The sequence below is a fragment of the Hyperolius riggenbachi genome, chromosome 8 (assembly GCF_040937935.1).
Source record: "Hyperolius riggenbachi isolate aHypRig1 chromosome 8, aHypRig1.pri, whole genome shotgun sequence".
NCBI classification, from domain to species: Eukaryota; Metazoa; Chordata; class Amphibia; order Anura; family Hyperoliidae; genus Hyperolius; species Hyperolius riggenbachi.
Window position 1 is genome coordinate 77,097,197 of NC_090653.1, and position 13,029 is coordinate 77,110,225.

At 43.8% G+C, this 13,029-nt stretch overlaps 2 protein-coding genes across 7 annotated transcripts in view; one reads left to right on the plus strand and one right to left on the minus strand.

Moving 5' to 3' along the window:
* Nucleotides 1-1,967, minus strand: part of CCDC9 (coiled-coil domain containing 9) — a 118,137-nt gene extending 116,170 nt beyond the window's left edge. For both annotated transcript variants that reach the window (XM_068250716.1, XM_068250715.1), the window contains exon 1: nt 1,879-1,967. The gene's annotated coding sequence lies outside the window, so the exon portion shown is untranslated. The remainder of the gene's footprint in view (nt 1-1,878) is intronic.
* LOC137528935 (uncharacterized) overlaps nt 1-13,029 on the plus strand; it is a 324,022-nt gene that overhangs the window by 65,875 nt on the left and 245,118 nt on the right. For all 5 annotated transcript variants that reach the window (XM_068250717.1, XM_068250725.1, XM_068250723.1 and 2 more), the window contains exon 5: nt 7,934-8,079. The gene's annotated coding sequence lies outside the window, so the exon portion shown is untranslated. The remainder of the gene's footprint in view (nt 1-7,933; nt 8,080-13,029) is intronic.

Consider the following 13,029-nt stretch of genomic DNA (forward strand, 5'->3'; position numbering starts at 1 on the left):
GGAGAAGCCCCAGTAAGTGGATGTCAGCCGCACCCCCCAAAAAAAATCAAAAAAAAAAATCACAAACCTCTCGGGGGGGGGGGGGGGGGGGGGGAGGGGAGTTTGAGAAGTTTTCTGAACTTAGAAGTACCCGGGTGCTCAGTAGTGTGTTAAGCACAAGTATCTACTAGCACACCCAACCTGGGCTGTGCCCCCCTCACTTAGCTACACAACATGCACAGAAAAATAATACCTACTGTACAACATTTAATTATGCTCATAAAAAAATGCAACATATATGCATGTCATCCACAGCTGTTATTTACAAGCACCAGCATATAATCCAGCTCTAAACAAGGGTTGCAAGTGACAAACCGATTTATGTGACTAAGTGCAAACTTAAAGGACAACTGTAGTGAGAGGGACATGGAGGCTGCCATATTTATTTCCTTTTAAGCAATACCAGTTGCCTGGCTGCCCTGCTGATCCTCTGCCTCTAATACATTTAGCCATAGACCCTGAACAAGCATCCAGCAGATCAGGTGTTTCTGATATTATTGTCAGATCTGGCAAGATTAGCTGCATGCTTGTTTCTGGTGTGAGTCGGACACTTGTGCACCCAAATAGAGCAGCAGGGCTGGCAGGTAACTGCTATTGTTTACAAGGAAATAAATATGGCAGCTTCCATATGCCTCCCACTTCAATTGTCCTTTAATATTCAGTGGTGACCCCTCTACCAGCTGTGCAGCAACACACTGTAGCCCCAAAATGCTGCACAGACAGACACAGCTCTAGATGACATTCCCAATTCAGCCAGCTGCAGCAGCAAAATATAAACACATTTATAACATGAACATAACATAAACCTATTAGTATTTACGGATATCTGGATGCCCCTGTGCAGTCACAGCAGATATAAGCTGATGAGCCTGACAACAGCAGGTATGCAGTGACCACCACAGACCCGTAGCCCACACACCTCTCCCCAATACTCACAGCAGTCGCTCCTGGAATCCTTCCTTTCCCTGGTGCTACTATGTCCTGATACTTATTGGGTTAGCTCCGCCCCTTAACCCCTATAGGTCCCCAGAACTTATAAAAGCAAAGCACTACAAAGGCTTTTGTTTTTTTGTTTACCCTCAGCTCTCTCTATAGCAATGTTTCTAATCAGTTTTTTTTGGATTATACCCCTTTTGAAATCCTGGCCTTACAAAAGTACCTCCTGGCATCTTACCAATCATCTCAAGTACACTTTGACAGATATATTCAGGATTAGTACATGCGGGCTTCTACTTACAAACAAGTTCCGTTACAGGTGGTTTTAGTTGAGTCCTATGTTAAACAGGGTGAAACTTGGATAAATGATGTACCTGCAACTCTGCATTATTACATATAGTATAAACTACTTATTACAATTTATACAATACTGTAACATTTAACAACAAAAATATGGAACCGAAAACAGTATGTATATTTTGTACATGAAAACAACGTTGTATCTCAAATTGTTTGTATGAAACGTTGGAACTCGAGTTGTTCCTAATTAAGGGACTGTTTGTACATTGTAATTGTTTCTAAACTCCAAGCACTTACAATTGCTTTTAATTAGCTCAAATAATAATTTGGTGTTGTTTACATAACAAACTACACATTTATTATACTTAATTATCTATATGAAGCCTGAGTACCCCTGGACCCATCAGAAGTACCCCTTGGGGTACACGTACCACATGTTGAGAACCTAGGATCTATAGGATTCCCCTGTGTTTAGATTTTCCAGCCGGTTTTTTCCTTCACCTCCTTTTTTTTTATCTTGCGGAGGTTCCCAGGCAGCTAAAAGCGATAAGGGTAACTTTCAACACCACCCATGCTGTCCACATCCTCTTTGCTGACTCTTACCTTTCTCCCTGCCTGTATTTCTTCTATTTCAGGTGCATGAGCTGGTCAGCCTGCTAGCAGCGTCCTCCATCTTGGCCATCCTGCTGGGAGGTTCCTGGCTCTCCTGCACATGCTCAGTTTAGTTCTATGGGTAGAAGCTCTAGCAGCCATTTTGATTTTGGGTAGACGTCCCTTCTGAGCATGGTAACTCTACCAATTTGCATAAATGGGGGACGGCGCTTCAGACAGCTTGGCATTCCTTGCTGGCTGTCTGTGAAGCTGGTCAGAATTCTTCTAGGTTCACAGTGATCAGTTACATAACGCACAAATTATAATGACTGGTAGGAGTGAAGACTGGAAGCCTGCATGCAGCGAGTTAGAATAATGCGATCAGTTACAACACAGTACTGTGAACACCCCCATAGAGTTGTATGGGCAGTGAGTTGCCCAGCTAGCCTGCTGAACCTCTGCCTCTCATACTTTAGACCCTGAACAAGACCCTGAACTAATTCTACCACCCTGACACAATAAGTTAAACAAGCTCTCCTTCAAACGCTCCTAGGAGTTCTGGTTCACCATGAGTTTGCTGGGCAATCTGCAACTCCTACAAGTCCATTAGCATTACAATTAATGTCTCTCCCTTCTCTGTTCACGCCTAGGCTTAGGCCACATACACACATCAGACCATAGTCTTCCATGTAGTATGAGAGCCATACCTTCACAGTCTTTTCTTTGGAGCTGAACTCCCCATCAGAAAAAAAATCTTTGCAAGATGCTGCACACAAAGAATACTGTACAGACACAAAAGATCAGTATCTGCAAAAGATCTGTTCCTGCCAAAGATCCGTTCCTGCAAATTGCATTCATAGTTTATGATATCTGCAGATCATCATACACACCTTGTTTAACAGACATTCATCTGCAGATCAGACAATCATCTGCAGATCTGAAAATCCATCCTGGTGGATCTGATCTACAGATGAATGTCTGTTAAACAAGGTGTGTATGAGGATCTGCAGATATAGACTATGAATGCATTTTGCAGGAACGGATCTTTTGCAGGAACAGATCTTTTGAATGTCTACAGCATTTTTGTGACCAGCATCTTGCAAAGTTTTCTGTCTGATGGGGGAGGCGCTGTCAGAGGCGCTCTAGCTCATATATGACCTGCTACTGTGTTCTCCTATCTCAGAATTGCCTGATGAAGCGGGATGTGTGCCCGTGAAACGCGTTGCACCGTTTTTGGAGACTAATAAATATCTGTTTATACTGTTTACGGCCTGAATTCAGCCTGGTCATTTTATGTGAGGGTAGTGGTTCCACCACCCCCTCCTTTTACGTTTTTAACTCATTTTATCCTATTTTGGCGCCTCTATTTACCAATTACCACTCACACGAAGGGTAAGGCATGGAGCTGCAATCACATGGAGGGGGAGAGACATAGCCATAATCACTTGGAGGGGGTAGGGAACCACAGGCGCATGGAGGGGGAGAGACATAGCCATAATCACTTGGAGGGGGTAGGGAACCACAGGCGCATGGAGGCAAAGCGATGTAACCAGGCTCACACGAAGGGTGAGACATGGAGCTGCAATCACAGGGAGGCTGCCACAGGCACATGGAGGAGGAGAGACATAGCCATAATCACTTGGAGGGGGTAGGGAACCACAGGCACATGGAGGCAGAGCGATTTAACCATGCTCACACGAAGGTTGAGACATGGAGCTGCCATCACATGGAGGGGAAAGGCTGCCACAGGCACATGGAGGGGGAGAGACATAGCCACAGGTTGGGCATAGTAGAGGAAGGATAGCATGCCGGATCTGGAGTGGTAAGCTTGAAGACATGGGCAGAATCACTGTAGTTGTATCTAGTGTGCACAGTGCTATGCCATCTGCAGCATGAGACCGGCTCCTAGGGTGGGCTCTGGTCCTGGAACTTCCAAGGGGCCTCTGGGGTATATGGCTGTCACTATTCTGTACTTTAACTATACTGTACTTACCTGCAGTAAGAGCTGCACAATCGTAGTACATCCTCCAGAGGCATCCCACATCCTCCTGGAGACCACCCTTGGATGTCGGGATCTTCGGAAAGCTTGTGGACGTGCTCCCGTCCATGAACGAGCACAACTGCACTACGCAGGATGCCTCGCGCCAGAGGGTTGTCTCTACCTCTTCATACCTCTGCACATTCCACCAGAAGCTTATCTTCAACCTGACCAGCAGCATCAGGAGCTTCCATAACTACAATTTGCAAGGCTGCAAGCTGGTCTTCCTCTACTACCCTCCTGAGTCATTACATGGTGGATCCCACAGTGCTGACTGGTAAATTTGGAAAAAATGTCTTGTCTTCTGTACATAAATAATTTTCCTGGCAGTACCCACCCTTGTTATCTAATTTATTCTAGTTAAAGGCGCAGTAGCACGGTGCCGCTAGTATGGGCGTGCTCATGCGACTACTGCTAGGCCACACTGATGGAAGACGAGGTGTGTGCACATGAACTTGTGCACATGAACTTGACTAGCATATCAGAGACTTGCATATCTATCACGTGACCAAACTAATCACATGCTTCTCCATGAGTTCTCCTAGACATGACCATCACTACTGACTCACCCCCTGTTGCAGCTGTCTGATTCTCGAATGGACAGGGTCAACTTAGAAGCCTACAGTAGCATTTCCATGGCAAAACTAGTAGACCAGATCATGCAGGCCAACAAATACTCTTACCCCAAAGCACTACTAAATACAGCCAGGATATGCATCAGGAGCGCAGTTACCATGGGCCTCTGCACACAAGGGTCACGATAGGGACTTTTGTTGTTGTGTACTACCAGTGGAAGATCCTGCAGGCTGATGAATGGTACTGGGTCCACCATCGATCCAAAAATACAAGACTCAACGCAACCAATAGACACACTGGAGCTGAAGGCACTTTACATGACTCTGACAGTTGCCTGGTTGTTAATGCAGTCAGAAAACGCCACTCCTGTAGCGAACATAACTCAAGGAGGAACCAGAATTTGGAGAGCAATGATACAATACAATACAATAACATTTCTATAGCGCTTTTCTCCCATAGGACTCAAAGCGCTTAGGCTCTCTCAGATTCATTAGTTTGTAGTAGGATGAAGTATTCACACAACAAAAGTTATATTTCTGCAAATGCCAAACTGAACAGGTGGGTTTTTAGTTTGAATTTAACCTCCCTGGCATTCAATTTCCCCAGGATTTCTGTGCAAAAAGTGATAACATTTATTTTTAAAACTTTTTTTTTTCCTGTACCTTGCCAAAATGTGTCAAGCAAGGGTCTAGTATACAGTGCAGGAGAGTATTGATGTGTATGCACGTTTATACTGTTCACAGAATGTTTTTAAGGACGGATATATCTGTCCATACCGCTTAAACACTTCCAGAGATGGAGCTGTCCTGATCTGTTGAGGTAAGGAGTTCCAAAACGTAGGAGCAGCATGACAGAAGGCTCTGGGACCAAAAGTTTCCAAGTGGACTCTAGACTAGATTATTAGAACCTGTGGATCTGAGATTGCTAAGCAGCTACAACATTTCTTTCATGTATCCAGAGCCCAGATTATTTAGTGATTTAAATGTCAGTAGGCCGATCTTGAATAGGATCCTCCATTCTATAGGTAGCCAGTGAAGGGAGTGCAGGACTGGCGTTATGTGGCAGTGACGGAGTTGGTTGGTTAATAGTCTGGCATCAGTATTCTGTATCAGCTGTAGGCGGTACAAGTCCTTTTTTAGAAGGCCAGTATAGAGAGCATTGCAGTAGTCTAGTCGGGAGGTAATGAAGGCATGAACTAAGGTTGATAGATCTTCTGAGAGGATGAGGTGCTTGATTTTTGCGATGTTGCATGATGAAGCAAGCATCTTGCTTAGGGCAGAGAACACCAGCACTCACCACTTTTCAGTGGGGAACCATATAACAGACTTACTGAGGCATCAATGATTGTGACTTAGAGGAAATTGGTGATCATGTATATCTGTGACATGATAGAATAAACATGTCAACATATACTATCAATTCTACTTAGGACTTGCTTGTGTTAATTTCATTGCAAGGGTCTATAAACCAGTGCTTTATAAGGAGCACTCCTGCAGCGACAGCTCTCCTATAAACTAGAGTCAATAAAACCTCTGCAAATATATCAGGATAGTAATAAAAAGGTCAGTGAGTCAGAGCCGCTTTCAAAAATTTGTGGGCCCCATACCAGGCAAACATACTGGGCCCTCCTTACTGCCTCCCCCCCCCCCCCCCCCCCCCCCCCCCAAAAAAAAAAAAAAACAACAAGAACCGCAAAACAGTATTTCCCTGTAAAAGAAGTGTCAGTGTTATATAAATACATAATAACAATATGGTAAGACATTAGGCTATGACTATTGTAGGTATAGTGAGTTCCTCTGAGGACAGTCAGTGACATGACTATATACTCTGTAAAGTGCTGCAGAAAATGTCAGTGCTATATAAATACATAATAATAATAATATGGTAGGGCATTAGACTATTACTATGCTATGTAAATACTTATAATGATTAGGGTGTCATAGGGTGAGAGGGAAGTAAAAAGTTTAGAGCCCGGGGCTCATATGCAATTAACTTTTTCTCCTGAGTTATCTGCTTTAAAATAACAGCATTTTACAGTTGATATTAGAGGTAGTGAGCAATGCATATAGGTGCAAGCTAGCAGGATTCTGGATTTTCTACTATATGCTGCTGTCGGAGTGCATCTCAACATACGTGTGTAGAAGCTCTGAACTGTTCTGTGGTCTGACCTGTTGCTCAGCTATTAGAAAAACAATTAGCTTATAACCAACACAGAATGTTCCTTTTGTTTACTCAAGATAAATTGGTCTGGATAGCAAGTGAATTAATGAGCTGATAAGGGAGGAATTTAGCTCTATGACTGAAACAAAATGCACACAATTTGAGTACCTTAGTGTGGAATTCCTGAACTCTGTAGCTGCTTTTCCTGTTCAGTGCACACTGCTGGAGCCTGGAAACAATGTATGTTATTCAACTGGGAGGCGGACGCCCCACCAGTCGGGCCCCTCACAGGGCTACTGGCTGTGATGCCCTGATGGCGACTGCAGGCAATATTGATTTGTACCTAGGAGCAGAACATCATTAAACACACACACTGGTTCTCTAAACCCGAAGCTAAATGCTGAACTCTGGTCCCTTGTAAGCCTTTGGGAGGGTCCTCCTCCTTGTGTCTCCTACCTGATCACACACCTCCATCAACGTACACCCATCCTATGGATCAGAGTTAACTTAACTTGCCTAATCTTCATGCACCCAGCTGCATGCTGCTTGATCTGGTTTTCATGTATTCCTGTATTCTCTTATTGCTATATGTCACTCCTAAATATTGTCTGTAACCTTAACTAATGTCCAGCGCTGCGTAATATGTTGGTGCTGTATAAATGCAATAAATAAATATAATAATTGCTCAGTATAGAAGCTAAGCAAACAGCTGTTTTCAACCTTTGAAATGGAAATATCAGGGACATCAGGAAGGTTTGGATAGTTCTAAAATACAATTGTTTTTTCTGCTATGTTTATTTTCACTTCAGGTTTTCTTTCAATGAAAAAAAACTTTTTAATTCAGTGAAAAAAAAACTGTTTATCTCGACATATGTAACTGAATATCATTTCATTTTTAACCATATGTTCTGTAAATAAAATACACCCATTTTCCCACTCCTTTCTCCCTGCATGTCTTTTATGAGCAGATTCAGTAATAACAAAACATACAAAAATGACTTTTCTGTATCACTATCACTTTGGATTATTACTGTATCACTTTGGATTATTATGGCTCTGTACAAATTAACAAGGTGACACATCATTGCATTCCAGTGGTTCTGGAGGTGTGTTTAGCTTCTAAGGGTACAATGGTAAATTTGCATATATTCAGCAGTGTTGCTCTGGGAGACATCTCAAGCTCACTCCAACCTGAATTATCGCAAATTCTTTCTGTTTTAGGAAAGCAAACTTTTGTTTTTCTGTATCACTATCACAGCTAAAACGGCTGTACTTTTTTCTTTCAACCACTAGATGGTGCTATGCTCATAGAAGCCTTGTGTATGTAGCGCTCGAATGTGAATTGGCATGCAGATGAACTATCTCCTTTATGTCCAGGTACTGCTGTGGTTCAAGCAACTAACAACTTTTCTATTTCGGGATTGGACACATCAAACTAGGTACACTTTTTTTTCCAGAACTTTCATAATTTGGTTCTTTTGGTTTCTCTGCTGCTTGATGCTGTTTTTTCTGTTTTATAACGAGCCAGGAAATATTGATTTGTACCTAGGAGCAGAATAGCATTAGGTAGGCTGTAATAATAATAAAAAAAAATAATACCAGTCACCCCTATGAAGAAGTTATATTAAAAAAAACTATTACCATTGCCAATATGGAGCAGAATAACCAGAATGTCATTACATCATTATTGTGTATTTCTTTATCCCCAACATCTTCCACAGCGCTTTTAATAGTGTGACTATAGTGCTATCGTTCATTCAGGGGAACTTACGAAGGTGGCCATTAACAAAACAATCCCACGGTCGATCGATGGTTTCCGTTCAGTGGTAATGATCGATCAGATATGATTGTTCCTGCCCACTAACAGTGGAAAACCGCTAATAAATTGAGTCAGATTAATAGAAACAATCTGTTTTTTTTTTTTTTATCGATCCCATCAATCTGATTGAATTGTTTAGCGGGTTTTCAGCTGTTAGTGGGCCAAACCGATCGTTGCTGATTGGAAACATTAACCTATATGTATGTTTTTGATATCTATGAGGAAACCAGGGTATCCAGAGGAAACGCATGCAAACAAGGGCAAAACACCATACTAATACACATACGCTAATACACACCATGCCAATACACTGTCTCCCTCAGTGCAAGTTGGGTGGCTCGGGGCGGCGGAACACTAGCTCGGTAGTGGGTCGTTTACGCAACTGATAAGTCCCTCCCCTTATGCTTTTGGCAGTGGATATGAATGTTGTATTATTGTGGCAATGTTTGTGTAGTTTGCGCAAAAGGTGGATCAGCGCAACACCAGGCCGCCTCCGAATGGCCTCCATCAGAGATGCGATGAGCCCCCCCAGGAACTACAAACGCACCTTGAACCCAAACAGAAGCTCTGAATATACACCAAAAGCATGGCTGTTAAGTGGGAGCAGCTGACAAAAACTAATTACATTAGTACATAGCAAGGAAATGAGCAGCGCTACTTAAAAACAGACTAGTGCCTACCTGCAAAAGAGTGCAAGCCTCACTTGTGGGGTCGTATACACACCGAGCATACACATGACCTGTCTACCACTGGAGGATGTTAGTTTCCTGTAACAGCTTGCATGCAACCTATTAAGTACTCGTCCCTCCCACTGCGAAGAAGTCAATCCTCCATGGGAGGGGCCTAACACTAACTAAATCCTAACCTATGTATATGCATAGCCTGGGTGCGGCTAATCAAATAAAATTGAAAATTGCGCAAAAGGTGGAGCAGCGCAACACCAGGCCGCCTCCGAATGGCCTGCATCAGAGATGCGCTGAGCCCCCCCAGGAACGACAAACGCACCTTGAACCCAAACAGAAGCTCTGCATATACACCAAAAGCATGGCTGTTAAGTGGGAGCAGCTGTTTGTAGTTCCTGGGGGGGCTCAGCGCATCTCTGATGGAGGCCATTCGGAGGCGGCCTGGTGTTGCGCTGATCCACCTTTTGCGCAATTTTCGATTTTATTTGATTAGCCGCACCCAGGCTATGCATATACATAGGTTAGGATTTAGTTAGTGTTAGGCCCCTCCCATGGAGGATCGACTTCTTCGCAGTGGGAGGGACGAGTACTTAATAGGTTGCATGCAAGCTGTTACAGGAAACTAACATCCTCCTCCAGTAGTAGACAGGTCATGTGTATGCTCGGTGTGTATTATATCCCACAAGTGGGGCTTGCACTCTTGCAGGTAGGCACTTGCCTGTTTTTAAGTAGCGCTGTTCATTTCCTTGCTATGTACTAATGTTTCTGTAGTCTCTGAGGAAGCGAGTTAACCTGGCGAAACGGCAGTCAGGCCGCTCACACAACTGCATGTGTCCGTTTGTGATGGGGAAGAAATTAAGTGGTGAAAACTTTGAGCTTATCTGGTGCCCGGAACTTGTTGTTTTTCCTGAAAAACTTATACACATATGTATATCTACCAGATTTGCCACAGTGCTCTATAAAGAACATACAAAACTTCACATCACTTCCTCACTGTATGTTGCTTGCTGTCTAATGGCTTAGGCATTATCTAGGCTGAATCTGGGGGAAGCCAGCTATCCTACCAGTATGTCTATGGGATGAGAGCTATAACGGGAACACTGAAAAGAAACCTAGGTCAATAAAAGTTGAACCTGGGACTGAAGAGTTGCAATAACGCTAACTATTTAACCACTGTGCTATGCAGATAACACAAACTTCTACAAATAGAGCATGGATTATATTTGTATAAAACCAGATTAGCTTTCCTAATAGGCATTGAATAAGAAAAGTAACTTTCCGCAGACAGAGGCGCTTTGGCAACTTGATTGACCATTAGCTGTGTTCTCCATAATTCAATTGCCTGATGACGCGGGATGTTGGCCCGTAAAACCCGTTGCATCATATCTGGAGAATTGTTTTAAATAAATTATATAGTTGTATTTCTAACGGCTTAATCTGCCTGGTCATTTATATACCTAATGCAGGTGAATCCACCCACTTCCTTCCTTTTAAACTGTTTTTAACCAATTTTATCCTGTGTTGGCGCCTCTGTTATCCTTGTTTACCACTGATCTAGTCCACCCTTGGTGGAGGGGTGTATCCCCGTTTCCTCCTTTCTACAGAGAGCAACTTTTTAGACCTGAGTGGGGTCAGGTGATAATTCTCCCCACCTGCCTTTCCAGTGGTCGCCTGTGTGGTGACCCACACTTGTGAGTATAATCTCATTTATTTTACATATCCAGATCTACTAAGAATACACTAGATTGGGCTCTCTTGTTTTCTAAACTTTCCGCAGAGTTATCCTTTACAGGTGTCACAGTACCTTCCTTGGCATATCTCCCCTTTCTCTTGTTATACCGTAGTGTGCACAATGGTGTGTGGTGTCATGACCAGTCTTGCATGCTCTCAATTGTGATTACATGTGTACGTATGTTGGCATGCGTCTGTTCAAAGTGATATCTGGCAAATTAGTAATAGTATATAAATCTCCATTTCCTAGCAACAGCCAGTGGTGGGTAACCTTGCTAACCATATAGTTGCTGGAACCTGCTGAAAAGCTTGTGTTTTTTTCTGTGTTGTTGCTAACTTTGTCCTGTTAACTTTGATTTCATCTCCTGGTCCTAGTTTCACCCTCTGCAGGCTTTTTTTTTTTTTTTACAGTACTTGCCTGCTTCTACCATAACCATTCACTTAATGCCTGACCATACCTGCCTCCAGCCCCAACCTTCTGTTTGTATCACTGCTATGATGGGTTCCTACAACACCCTCTGCCATACAGCCACCACAACTTCAGTCCTGCCCCATCACACGTCCAGCTGTACCAAAACCACACATGCAATATTATCCCTACAACATCCTCAGCCTCATTAGATGGATGCTATCACTCAATTGGCAGTGGGTCGGGAGCGCGTCTGCAAAGTGTTGACAGTGGAGCTTACACTCGCCTGCTAGCATGTGTCTTTTCTCCATTGCTGCACAGGAAGCTCCTCCCTTTTTCTCTCCATTGCCGTGTTCCATGACAAACCCTAGAGGCCGAACACTAGAGGCATGGTAGCACGTACCGTATGTGACCATGTGCACACTGGGTCTCTAGTCTTCAGCCTTTAGTGTTTGTCATGGAACACAGGCAGCGAGGTGCGGCCCATGTGCTGATGGAGAGAAGACACATAGTGGCTGACAGGTGAGTATAAGCTCTGCTTCCAACACTCTAAACCAGGGGGGGAGGGGGGCTACAGAGATGGGTGGGGGGCAGTCTGGCAGACATAGCACTGCTCCACAGATTTTCAGTATTAAAAATCTTTGTACAGTAGGTTGAAGGATTTGATCCCTTTCAGATCAGACTTGATCTGAGAGGGATCGATCTGATAGTCGAATCTGGTGGCCACCTTTAGGGAAGGTCGAAGGAGAGGAGTTTACAAAAGAATTGTGCTAATAGGTTTTAAATTAGAGGCTGAACTTCAATTTTATCACAATATAAACTCTATTTTTAGTACATAAATATGTTAATTTAGACAGATGTGTACTTTAGACATAAAAGAGGGACAGCTGAAGAAGAAAGAGAGCCAGGGGGATTCAGTTTGAAGTGGGACTGTAAGCCAAGCGTCAACACACCCTCCGATTCTTGGATTTGAAGGAAGTGTGTGAATAGATTCTTAGCACGTTTTACATAATCCTGTATCCTTCCAGCAAGCCGTCATCTGCTTTTCATGAAATCTCATCTCATCATTTTATCATCCCTGTATAAGTTAATGTTTCACTTTGCCTCTCCATAATGAATTTACAGTTCTCTCATCACACTTGGGCTCGGTTCCCATCTGCTGTCAGACCATGTGTGTTTAGTGTAGTGTCCTCTCTGATGCTCTGCTGTGGTCTTGCTGGAACCCAGGGCGGATGTGTTACCCCCATGGGCTGTATGGAGAAGACATCCGCCTGCTCAGGTTTATCGCGGATGGCACAGAAGTGCAGCCCACTTACCACAACAGATCCAATAGATTCGTTACAGACTGACAAGTGTGAACAGCAGTTTTGCTGTGAGCTGAGAACGGCGGGGCCACCGCTAGCTACCAGCGAAGCAAGTGGTGGCCTGGGGCCTCACTGGGCTTCCCCCCCTATGTTTACCTCCCTTCTCCCCATTCAGACCTGCAGATCAAGGCGGCGAGTGGGGACACACCTGCAGATCAGCGCGGGACACCTTCCTATCTATACTGGGGGCACCTTCCTTCCTACACCGGGGACATTTTACTACCGATACTGGGGATACCTTACTACCTATACTGGGGATACCTTACTACCTATACTGGGGACACCTTACTACCTATACTGGGGGCACCTTACTACCTACACTTGGGTCATTTTACTACCTATACTGGGGATACCTTACTACCTATACTGGGGACACCTTACTA